Raw genomic sequence first — 13,566 nt, forward strand, 5'->3', positions numbered from 1 at the left:
TTCCTGAAATGTAAATTTGAGGTCTACTCTAGTCCATTGGAGAACTTTTCTAGCTTAGAAAAGAAAATAGATATTCCCATCCCAAGACATTATACATATTTCATTGAAGATGGTTTTAGCGATATTTTATTCAGCTTAGCTTGGCTAGTTTAATGGATGTGTGACAAATTAATGGGGTGAGCTACATGTGCGAAGGGAAAATATATATCTAACTCAAACTACTGATTAATGCGTGATCTTAATGAATTAATAGTTGAAAATCTTGTCATTGATTAATGAATGTAATCTATGAGTTGACAATTGAAAATTCGATAATCACCTAACCTAAGTACACATGCATGAATGTTAGCAGAACTTAATTGGGGAAGTCACTAATCGAATTTAAATCCTCATAATTCTAATTTGGACATATCCAATCGCAGCCAAAAACATGTTGCGGTATAGTATGTACTGGAGGAATGAATAGTTGGATGTCCGGTCAAAATTCAATAAACAAGAATTCAAGGCCAAAGATTTTAGATCTAGGATGTGGGTGGGGCGTTGCAGTAGCAGAGGATCCAGGTCTTGCAAATGGAATTGGATGGGTTCTTAGCAAATCTCATGCTGAAGCAATATTGTGTTAGTGTTGCTTGTTGTCCAAGCAAGTTCGAGCTAATCTCATTTTTGTTAGTCCGTATCCACACCAAACAAAAAAAATGTAGTCCAACGTGATTAAAATAATTGCATTTAGCACGTAACACACGAAGCCATTGGGTTTTAACTTAACTTTTCTCCCACCCACTATTCTAAAAATCCCCGCCTAGGCACCCGCCTAGCTCGCCTAGACCCACCTAGATACCTACTTAGGTTGTAACTCATTTAAATAGAAAATAGATCATTTTTCTTTTGCATTTTATTGTTTTCAATAAATTGTAAAAGACTTATTCAACACTTAAATAAACACATATTATATGTTTGCTCCCCATGTTTTCATTATGTTCCAATACTTCATAATATATATATATATATATATATATGTCATTCTATTTTCTAGTTTATGATGAAATTATATATATTTTAAGTATAAACAGACACTTATTTACACGAAATATAATAAATTTACTTAAATCCGCCTAGGCGTCTACTGCTCGACTAGGGCCTAGCGTATTTTAGAACATTCTCACCTACCACTTATTCTTAACTTTTAATCGTTTTGCATTATATTATTTACTTAAATTCGTCTAGCTCCTAATTAGGCTCTGTCTAAGCACGAGACTTCAACTCACTAGTCGACTAGTGGCTAACGTACTTTGATTAATATCACTCGCTGTTAGAATTCTGGATCCATCCCTGCATAACACGAGGCCATTGGATTTTATCCTTAACTTTTAAATCAATTTGCATTCGATTATTTGACTTTTTAGTTCTTTTTTTGGTTATGCTTCTGATCTTCTTCGTTTTCAAGTGAAAAAAAAAAAGAAAAAAAAAAAAAGAAAGATAGCGAAAAACGAGGAGATAAAGAAAAGAATCCGTAATTTTATCTTTAAACCATGAGGACATGTGCCAACATGTGCATATCTGTAACTTTATCACGTGCTGGTACCTGGGGTAGAGGGAACACACGTGTGGCTTTGCATCCTCAGAGTCAACAAGAAAATCTTACGACGTTCCCGAGCCAAGAAGTGTTATGGATAATCATTAGGTTTAAATATATAGGGATTGCCGGATAAATCAAATGGTACACATGCACGGTACCAATCGTACAAATTATATCCTCACTTTACCTAAGCGTATAAAACTTAATGACATTTACAACTCATCACGTTTAGATTAATATAAATACTTATATGTAATTTATAATTGACATGGTCGGTCCATAATTCTAATAATATATAAGTAGGTCTGATTTGAGGATCTGCAAGTTGGTTGCTTAATTATAAAATAAAAGCGAAAGATAATGTTTTCTTGGTCTAGCTAGTTTTACAAGGATGAGTCATGGGCCCTGAATTATTATTATTATTTTTTTTAATAAAAGTTAATAGAAAGGCTAATATACCTATTTATTACCATATTTCAACCGTTCATAAAAAATAAGTATTAATATTTTATACACACGTCTTTTATAATTGTAAAAAGTTTTGAGAGGGTGTTCCCATTAGAAAAATAGGGATATGTCTTGTTAAATGATTTATATATATATATACACACACACACATACATACATATATAGGCCTTTAAGAAAAAAGATTTTTTATTTTTATTTTTCAAAAAATAATAATTTTGAGATTCACTCTATATTGAACTTCAAGGATTTGAACGCGCTATTTTGTAAGTCTCGATTCATAGATCATCCACTTCTTGTCCGACTTGCATATGTTAATTATGTCGCCAGCCTTAATCCTGGGGGGCCTTCTTCGCCTTCCACCTAAGTTGAACATGTATTGCTTATTTAATTGTCATGATGCAATTTCATGGTTTCTTAGAACGAAATATTCGTAAATTTCTTTGAAGTCAAATAGATGCCTCAGCCACACAGTACTACGGTTTGGTAATATTCCTCTTCACTTGGAAGTGAGAGGTTTTAGGTTCGATTTCATGAATGGCGAATTCGATGTCAAATTAGGTTGTTCATTGTGTGACTTAGCCAAATCATCCTCCTTTAGTGTAAAAATATCGATGTATTCAATTAAAAAAAATAGATGCAATTAATATTTTACCGGATGATTTATGAAATACAATTTAAAAATAGATAATTCAGATTGTCGAAATAGATATGATGTGGGCCATAAAAAAATTTAATTAAAGGCTCTGTATATCAATAGCGACATTTTACCTTCTTTAAGATTCGGAACTGCCAAATTTGTAATCTTTCCTATCGGTTTGGAAAAATTGGGAATAAAAAGAAAATAGAAATCGCCAAAAACAGAATCCATGCTGAGAGCTCTCTCTCCTGAATTATTATCCTCATTTCTCGGGTCACGTGGAAAACGAGTTTTCTTTAGGGGAAAAGTAGGCAACATGGGAAAAAAGGACAAATATGACAGTTGTTACGGAAAATATGGACGACACACGTGGTCTTCTGTTTCCAGGCCACGCGTGTACACGAAATTGATTGCTCAAGCTCAAGCTCCGACAAGTCTCCCGCCCTATGCTCGGAATAATATCTTATCCGAATTTTCTTTCTAGATTCAAAAAATCAATTAATTGTGTTCGTTTATTTTATATCGTGTAGTTATAAATTATTTTATTAAAGATTGAACACAAATGTTTCCTAAAGGAAATTAGTCTCATGATGTACGATGAACGTAAACGATTAAAAATCCTCCCGATCTTAACCAAGAGGATTCGGAGAGGACCCTCAGGCCATCTCCAACCGATGGCTGGCCAAAAGGCTCGTTTTAGCTCTCTGACCCTCCAAAATTCTCCAAGATATTAATATGTTAATGAACAGTACATGGTCATATTTGCCTCCGTCTCCAACTGAGGGTCAAAGGGTCATAGGGCTCGTTTTAGTCCTGTCACGAAAAACCGTCTCCAACCGAGGGTCATAGGGTCAAACATAATTTATTATGTAAATTTAAAAACTACAACAACTTAAATTCAAATCCAACAACTTAAATTTAAAAACTACAACGATAACTGACCCAAAAAACCAAAATAATTATAAATTAAATTTAACGAATGGTTTAGGTATTTATAGGAAATATTTTTTTAATTTTTAAGAATTTAAAAATTAAAAAAAAAAAAGGCCCAAAAAACCAAAAAAAAAAAAAAAAAAATTGAATACAACGGCTAGTTGATTAGCCGTTGTTTTCAAATTTTTTTTTTAAGCAATCCTGTCGGTTATGCTCTATTTTCTGGCCAGCCTCGGGCTGGCTGGCTGGCTGCATGCAACTAGCCCTCCAACTTTCTAGCCCTCTCCGATTCTGTGGGGCCCTTCTCAGATTCCACAACCCTCTGACCTAACCCTCGGTTGGAGACGGTTTTCGGGCTATTTTCGACCCTCTGACCATCTGGACCCTTCGGTTGGAGATGACCTCATCCCTATGCAGTATTATATACTTAGACCTGACCCCAATTCACGAAAACCAAAAAAAAAAAAAAAAGCTGAAATCAGAAAAAAAACGAATTGAAAATAAATTGAAACCAATTAAAGAAACCTAACCAATAAATCTTTTGGTTTGGTTTCGATTTTGATGGTTTAGAAACTTAATCAAATCGAATTGAGCCGAATTAATATGTATTAAATTTTTTTTTAAACCTAATTTCAAGTTAATCGTTAACTTCCAATTATATTAAAAGCCAAACAATAAGCTCAATTTCTTCCCACACGCTGTAAGGGAAGCCCCGAACAAAGAAGTATTTTCAGCTTTTCTCCTCAACACCTACAATTTCGCTTTCCTCAGGCCTGGGTTGTAAGTTGTAACAGCCATCAAATCATCAAAGTTATCTCACTTCCGAAGTTTTATATTAATATTAGCTTTTTGGACTGCGTCTCCCCCAAGAATCATCCTTTATGTGTCATGATTTTTTTTCTCAACAAGCCAGTCCATTGTTTTGCAAAATGTCTGCAACTGTGACAATTGTGCCATTCCCAAGCCACAGAGCTCCACCTCATTTTATTGCATATAACTTTGCAAATCTTTGACCAAAAACCTCAAAAAAAAAAACTTTGCAAATCAATAAAGTGCCATGAATATATGATTTATAGAAACAAACATTGAGAGTATCGAACTATAATTTCGAAACAGTAAGAAAAAAACTAATTAGTAAACTCAAATTTCTTTCTAACTTTTATAAATAAAAAACCGAATTAAACCAAACCTAAATTTAATCGAAAAAAGAGAAACAACTAAGCTTATCCGAATCGAATAGTAATCTCAGTTCAGTTTTCAATTTCGACAAAAAACCGAAACAATTGAAACCGAACTCACCCTACCAATTCCGTCCTTATATTCATCCGCATCTTCAAGTTGTTGAACTTGACCCCACGGCACCACCCGGTCTCCTCCCTTCAATTTTTTTGGTTTTTGACACAATTCACTTGTAACGTTGAATTTTGATTAATGTCTTTGAAATTTTGTTGTTTTAAAAGAAAAAAAAAATAACAAAACAAATGTTTGTTAAGTTAAAAATCAGCTTAGGATATAGCCCACTGTATTTTCAAATCATGAATACGCCCCGATTATAAGAGATAGAAAATGTAGTTTTTTGCTCCAAAGCAGACTTATAAATATATATTTCTGCCCAACTCCTCCAAAACCCATAGGCTTATTGCTTTCTTTTCCCTCTTGGAAATGTAAAAAAAATTGAAAAATTTACATAAATACTACATCTTCTAGCCAAAAATGGTATTTTATATCCATTGAAAATTACTTATTGAAGAGCGTTTAGGCGAAGAGGGAATTGTGATATATGTTGTCAATAGGGTGGTGTTATACGCCCATTGTACCTCTCATATATTCCTCTTAATTTTTGATCATCGAGTCGAATGAATTGAAGAAAATCAATTGATAAAATTTAACAAGAATAATGAAATGTAAAAAAGAGTGTGTGAATAACATTACGTTGATAATATTACACACATTTTTGTTAGACCCCGCCAATCCTTCACTAAATACACAAGAATACAGAGTATTATTGTCTAAAACTCTTTACTAATCACAATGAATTTCACGATGAGATTTGTTACATAGAGTAGCTCTTTAAATTCCTTTCCTCGTACAACGTCTTCCTAACAACTATAACCAGAACGAGTGAACTACAATTAATGGATGACAGACTTTTAACCATGATTAAGACAACTATAGTTAACATTTGAACCAATATGATAGATAATGCCCTTAGCATCTGTGCGAATGTGAAGTCACCTCCGGCCAATGGCCATATAGGCCATATCTTCCTCTAAAGTCTCCACCCAAAGGGCTAAAGGATATCGGGGCTAAAAAATTTAAGCTAAAAGAATCAGATTAAGTTTGGTCTTAGGACGGACAAAATGTAATCCTAAAGTAGGTTAAGTTTGTCCTTATAAAATAGTAAATATGAATTAGAATTGTACGATGCCCTAATATGAATTGGAAACATTCTAATGACACAAGTTCAATTATTCATTCATTGCCTAAGTGGAAGGGAGACGAACAATGTGGTACGCAGGCTAGCACGTATGAGCTTGAGTTATGGTAACACTGTGACTTGGTTTGAGGAATCCTTAATGTAATTCTTGATCTTCTCTTTGAGAATAGCAATTCCTAATTAATTATGTTGGTGCATGACACTCTTTTTTCTTTGACCGGGTTGAAAACCCCGGCAAGGTTTTTATCAAGGCTCTCTATTTGCACCCTATCCTCATTGATGTAAGTATTACATTTGTTATTAATGAATATCGTACATTTTCTAAAATACAACCAATGGTACGTTTAACCTTACAAGACTAAAGATGGCATGAAAGGCAAAATCATACGTTAAAGAAAAATCAAAATTACAAAAACTTATAAAAAATTAAAATTAAATCTCTTTAAATATTATCAATTAATTTTATAATATAATGCAGAATTTCTTCGTCCTCCTATCATTTGGTCCGTGTCTTTTTTCGTAATGAACTGATAGGAGGAGGGAGACAGGGAAGGGAGATTACGTTACGCCAAGAATCTGCCGTTGACGAATAGCGGATATGTGTTGCTGTTTGTATAGGAAGCTTCCGTTAAGGATAAGAAGAGACGGAAGGGAGGCCACGTCAGGAGGGGGGTTGGAATGCCAGCTATAACGCGTTTTGGGTGGGCGAGGTTATCGAGAAAGACAGCATCTCTTTTCGGTTTGGAGTGTTTCAGTTTTTTAGGTCGCCTGGGGATTTGGGCAAAGTGGGAGAACGACAGATGACGACCACTACTTCATCGTACATTGCACAACCACCCACCACACTCATGTTCACCTCACCCCAACGATGTCGTTTTGGCAAATGTTTTGCAACTTTCTCTTTGGACCTCACCTTTTAGTTTCTATTTTCATCCTAAAATGTCACACACAATGATTCAATTGTTTTATTTTCTGGGCCAAATTTTAATGATCATTTGTGCAAATATTTCCTTAATTATCTAAATTTGTACTCGTTTAATCATTTAAGTCTTATCCAGATAAAATCAAATCATGTATTAACTAAAACTATTACGATGTTAATTGAGTGTCTAATAACTTTTAGTTGGTTGTTTTTATATATGGTTGATCTTTAAAGATAATTTGGAAAGTAGACAATTAAAACCGTCAATAAATAGTGACAGATGAAAAGGAGAACCGAAAAAAATAAAACGATAAAGTTCGAGTATGAAGATTGCTAATATTTTTATTTTTATTGTAAATATGTTAGGTGTGAGATAGGACGAGTTTATAATTATATATTTTATATATACTTCCATCTCCAAACAAATTGAGTAGCACCAAAAACAAAGACATCTTCAAACTGTTTAATTGCACTTCTGGGACGAGGGACCCTGATAATTGACTGCTCAACCAATTACCGGCTCCCTTATCGGTATAAATTTTGTTGCTTGGCCTATTTGACAGAGAAATGGTCATGCACATACATACACACATACATATATATATATATATATATATATATATATATATAGGGTTTGGATTCGGGACACATGTTTTTTATACACATTTTGACTAATATTTTTTTAGACTCACTTTATAATGTATTTTAATGATTCAAACAATCTATCTTTTATACATTTTCTCAAAGATCATGTGAACAGAAAATACCCAAAATTACGCGACCGTTGGATTAAATTTAGTGCTTCTTATATAACCTTATTTGTCTATATTTTTAACTATAAATGAATATCTTAATAGTTTTGAATTTTTCTAAATGTTTGCAAAGATAATCTATGAATTATTTACTAAAATATAGATGGTTTAGATCGCTAAAATATACTACGAAGTCATATAAAATAGATGTCAAAATATATGTCAAAAGTGTGTTCCTGCATGCTAATGTATATATAGATCGAGAGAGGGGTCTCCATCTTTATGCTCTCCTTTTGTTTTCCATGTACATATATACAATTGACAATTGCTTCCAATAATTCTGGTTCTCTAATTATAGCGGTAAGCCATGCAGGAAAAAACTGCAATTTTGTTCTAGTGAAGCTTCTTTTTGTTTTTGCTTTCCAGAATAGTTTGAAACTTATAACAACTCTTGAGCCACACATTCCTTCCACCGTCAAAGGAGACTGGAAGTGAGCTAATATCTACCACTAGAGTTAATTCCAAAGTGCTTTTGTTTAATTAGCATAAGTATAAAAAAAATTATATAAAATATCTACGTGCGTTTTAGAAAAGCATATGTGTACGTACTTCTCCAAAGAGCAATGTAAATTGCTTGTGCAACTCATACGCAATATTGAGAATTTGCTTGCAAACATTATTGAAACAGTTTTTATTATCCGAAGCAGTTTTAGTCAGTTTAAAAGTATTTTCAAACACATCGACAAATAAAATACAAACATGAGAATTTACGTAATGTAATGTGCTTCGAGTCACAGGTGTAATCCACTATGGGATTATCATATTGCTTTTCATGTAGATCTAATTAACGACTGCTAATTATATATATAAAAAAGAAACTAGTTAATTGACATGTACATATGACAAAGATGGTCAAACGCATTCAAGCATGAAGGGGAAATATATGTAAGATATTCATTTTTTATCATGCAAACAGATGGCTGAACATTTCCCGTTGAAAATTACTTCCACTTTTTTCTATATATCCATTGATAAAGTAGTCCAACCTTTTTCAATTATTTATACTGTTTGCCAAACCATTTTGTTTCTTATATTAATTAAGCTTGGCCTAACCATGTTTTGAGTACATAAAAAAATCATGTTCATCTTTTTGAAAACTATTCGACAGCTGGCACCACTTGTTACTATATCTATATATATATATATATATATATGCAAGTTTCATTAGTTTGTCAACAGAATTAGGCAAAGTAGTTGTAGGTTCAATTTTCTTCAATGTAATTGAAAATAGTGTTATGGACGGAGCTAACATATGCTCACTGAGTGCAGCTACTCCCACTTAACTCTTTCTGCCATGAAAAATGCTCTAAGTAACTATAAATTACGTACATATATATATATATATATATATATATATATATTCAGAAATGAAGTATTAGTCAAAACACTTAATTCAAAATACATTCTCATGTTCTATAATTTTCCTACCCGCCCACCATTCTGAGTCATGTAATTTTTTCCATTAGCTAATGTTTATAATTTTATCGTTTTAAATACTAGATATCTAAAATTATGTTGTTGAACAATAAGTTAATAGAGTGTATCAAAATTTTAATTTAATTTCATCAAGCCTCAACTAAAAATATTTCTGACTCCGTTTGAAGACATTTGATCAATATTCGATATATTTTGAGCATGATCGAATGACATGACTACATTGAACCTATGCTCCCCTCTAACAAGCTAATTGTACGATTGATTGGGCCTAGCTACTTATGAATTATGATCATCACCCCATAAGGATAAAATTTACAGTTGTATGACATTATGTATGACATTGAGAAATAATGATAATATTTTATAATTTAATTATTTAATACGAAAGAAGATTTGCGAGTGGGTTTGTCATTAAGTTTTTATGCTTTTTTCATACTAAATTACTATATAGTTGAATGTTAAATAATTATATATATAAATGATTAATTACTGAAAGCACACACCAAGTTGAAGCTTATGATTAATGAAAGATATGCGGATTACTTTTCTTTTAATATCATCATCTTCTTTTTTTTTTTCACCTTTATTATTTCCAAATGAAAATTTAGTGGTCTTTCCCTTCCTACTACAAATCTACAACCAAAGCAATTAAAAGACATTGATGGAATCTAAAGCAAAATTAGCCCCCCTTTAATTTATGCCATATTGTATTTATTCTTTAATATTGTTCTTCTTGATGAAGCATTGTACCATCAATCAGATTATTCAATTAAATATAAGGTATTTAATGGAAACGTTATTCACGCCTCCTTTCGTAGGGATGCAATTCTCTTTTGTTTATGCAAGCGATAATCTAGCCTGAATTACTTGAAATTACGAGGGAAACATAGATGTAGAGAAGGAAGCACGCTACTTAGTCAATTTGGCTCACTGATGACTGCAAAATTCTTTAGTAAACTGAATTAGTTACAGATGGGGAAATCGAACCTGAAAAGTGCATGAGTAATGCCCTTAACTTTTCCATTTTAGCTATATGGTGGATATAGTGGTGGCTTGATATAGTTAACTTCTTAGTAAAACGAACCTAAGTTAGAGACAGTCCACCACACATGCATATGGCCGACTGTCGCTAGCATACTTCTTAGTAATTAAAATCTAAGCAGTAGACTTGGTCTACTACGCACATGAGTGATTGCTAGTAACATATATAATTTTTCTAAACAACAGACTCGTGGGGTCTGCTAAAGCTATATATGCTTATTTCTTGACCCAACAATATATCTTAACTAATTTAAGGGAGGTGAATATATAAAAAAAATATACCTTAAAAAGATTATTATGTTAAAGAAGGTGCTATAACAGAATTAGAGGGCCCTAAACACCCAATGATTTTTGGTATTTGTCAAAGGCATGGAGCCCTCTCTGTCCCTCTTTTTTGGGGCCTCTGGTTAGGTTGGAGGTCAGTGTATTTAGAGAGGCTCCTGCAGGATCAATGGCCGGTTACCCACATCCAATTAAGCATCTGGAAAATACAAAAACTCATCCATCGATCGAATGCAATTATTACAGTTGAGAACAAGATGTTCCGGATACACAAGTTGATTAGTGTGGCCTATCTTTTGGAAGCAGACCCTCCCCTTTTTCCACTCATGCTTTCAGTTAGAGTCAATGTGTCAAAACAAAATGTTTTCCGGCTCCAACTTTTCACATTGCAATTTCAATGTAACTATTTGGATTTTGGACCACTCCGATAACTTCATATTATGTTACCAAATTATTAATCCGAATCACATTTATACACATAAAGTTAGTTTTGGTCTCTTGAGCTTACGTTCGAGCTTTAATTCGTAGGGCATACCTATGTATTCATGCATTCTTAAAGAGGAAAATTAATGAAAAAGATTTGAAAACTTTGAGTTTTAACGATAAAGACAAAATAAAAGGTAAAATGAATAGTATCAGGATTGACTTTGTAGTGTAAAAATATGATTTTTCGTTAAAATGAACAGTACCGAATGCTTTTTGTAAAAGTTCCCTTCTTAAAATCAAATAGCATGCACGTCCGGATTAATCACATACGGTTTAAGATAAAATCGTACTCGTATCACTTAATCTGGGAAAAAACTGAAGAAGTGGAAATTAAGAAGTTAGTTCAACGTCAAGCTTCTTTCTTCTCCGTTTCTGCTTTTGACTGGTGATGAACTTAGTTGGAAACCAATTAGTGTTAAACACTATTAACAAGTCAAAGAAGAGAGAGCCGCCTAACAGCACCAAAACTTATGGGTAATGATTTTTTAAGGTCTGTTATTGGACGGTGGGGGTTTGGTCTGGTAGGGACCTGTGTGGAAATTCAAAAAAGAAAGAGAATTCTTCACTAACATGTGAGTGTTTGTTGTGTGTTTGGAATGTAGGGCTGAATGTCTATGATGTTCTTCCTTTTTCGTTTGTGGCTGCTTGCTGGGATTTTAATAATTTTTAATTTTTATTAGGGTTTAATGAAAACATCAACTTTTTATAAAGTAGAGAAGTAGAAATTTTGATCACCAACCAACCGCATTGGCCGAAAGCTCTTCCGTCATCTGATGTAGATCACTAGACCTCACTCATCTCTCTGGTGAAAATGATTGAATTCAACCTGCAAATAATGACTAGAAACCCAATAGATTTGGACTGCCACTTCTTTTTGTCTTTTGATACAAGCGATATTGGTTAGGAGAGGACAACTCTTACCGAGGATCGCGGATGCAAAGGTCAAGGCTCTAAAATACTTTGAGTTACAAGCCTAAGGCGTTTGCGCTGCAACTTAATGTGCTTTTCCTAAGGGTACTATCATTTCTTCACGAGAATGGCGGATGCAAGGGTTAAGGCTCTAAAATACTTGAGCTACAGTCACTCAGTACTACGGTCTATTAGTATTTCTCTTCACTTGTGAGTGAGAGGTCTTAGGTTTGAATCTCATGGATGACAAATTTGATACCAAATTAGATTGCCCATTGTGTGGCTTAGCCGAACTCCTCCTCCCCTTAATGTAAAATATATCGTTGTACTAAAAAAAAAAAAAAAACTTAAGCTACAAGCCTAAGGTATTTAGACTGCAACTTAATGTGCTAATCCAAAGGGTACTATTCTTGTTCACGAGAATCTCAGACGCAAAGGTTAAGGCTCTAAAATACTTGAGCTACAAGCCTAAGGCATTTGGACTACAACTTAATGTGCTTTTCCTAAGGGCACTATCATTTCTTCACTATTTAGTTATGGCAGTTCAATAAATATTGTGTCGGATAATGGTACTACAAATTGATGCCTATATATGAGGAAACAAACTGGTGTTAGAGTAATTCCTAATCGAATCAAAAATGAAATTTATTAAAGGAAAAATTGTTACTGCGATGCATGTGATGTGAGAAATTGATATTTTGAAATATACAATCAATCACAGAGTAAATTTTACCAATCATTAAGTCTCGTGATATGTGTAGTGGTTAATTATCAAATTGAAAGAGCTAATCACGAAGGATGATAGCAAATGATTTAGTGAGGCTCTCTAATAGTAGTGATAGTGATGTGGAAGAAAACAAAACCGAAAGGGAACATTGAGAAACACTTGAAGAAGCTCTTGTGATAACACACTTTTATAGAAATGCTTATGATACAAGAGTAGTTCCAAACATTCCCCTTAATACTTACTAACAAGATTGGTGGTGATTGCGACTATCTTTAAACAACATTGCTTAGTTCCTTACATGTAAGGAGTCATTCCTCCTCACATGACATCATTCTTTGTATAAGCTTCATAATCCTAACTGTTTATTTTCTTATTATCATCTAAAATAATCTCTCCAGAGAGTTACACTCGATTTAAAGACCGCTTAGTCTCCATGTGATCAAACGCATCAACAATTAATCATGAGAATATTACTTGTTACCATAACCGTCGACTTATCGACAAATATGATGGCTAAACAGTTTTCAAATCTAATGACATTTTCTACAGATAATCTTAAGTGAGGAAGAAGAAGCTAACCAATTCAGATTATGATGTGTATACGATTAAATGAAGTCACATGGTCATATTAAGGAACGATAATCCCTTTCTTATAAGGAGCTAAGTATTATCATCTAAAATCAATTCTCCAGAGAGTTATACTCGATTTAGAGACCGCTTAGTCTCCATGTGATCAAACACATCAACAATTAATTATAAGGATATTACTTATTAACATAACCATCAACTTATCAACAAATATGATCGCTAAACAGTTTTCAAATCTAATGAAATTTTCCACAAATAATCTTAGGTGATGAAGAAGAGACAGAACAACTCAGCTTATGATGTTTATACGG

This window comes from Pyrus communis, chromosome 2 (assembly GCF_041283825.1).
Source record: "Pyrus communis isolate YQ-2024b chromosome 2, ASM4128382v1, whole genome shotgun sequence".
NCBI classification, from domain to species: Eukaryota; Viridiplantae; Streptophyta; class Magnoliopsida; order Rosales; family Rosaceae; genus Pyrus; species Pyrus communis.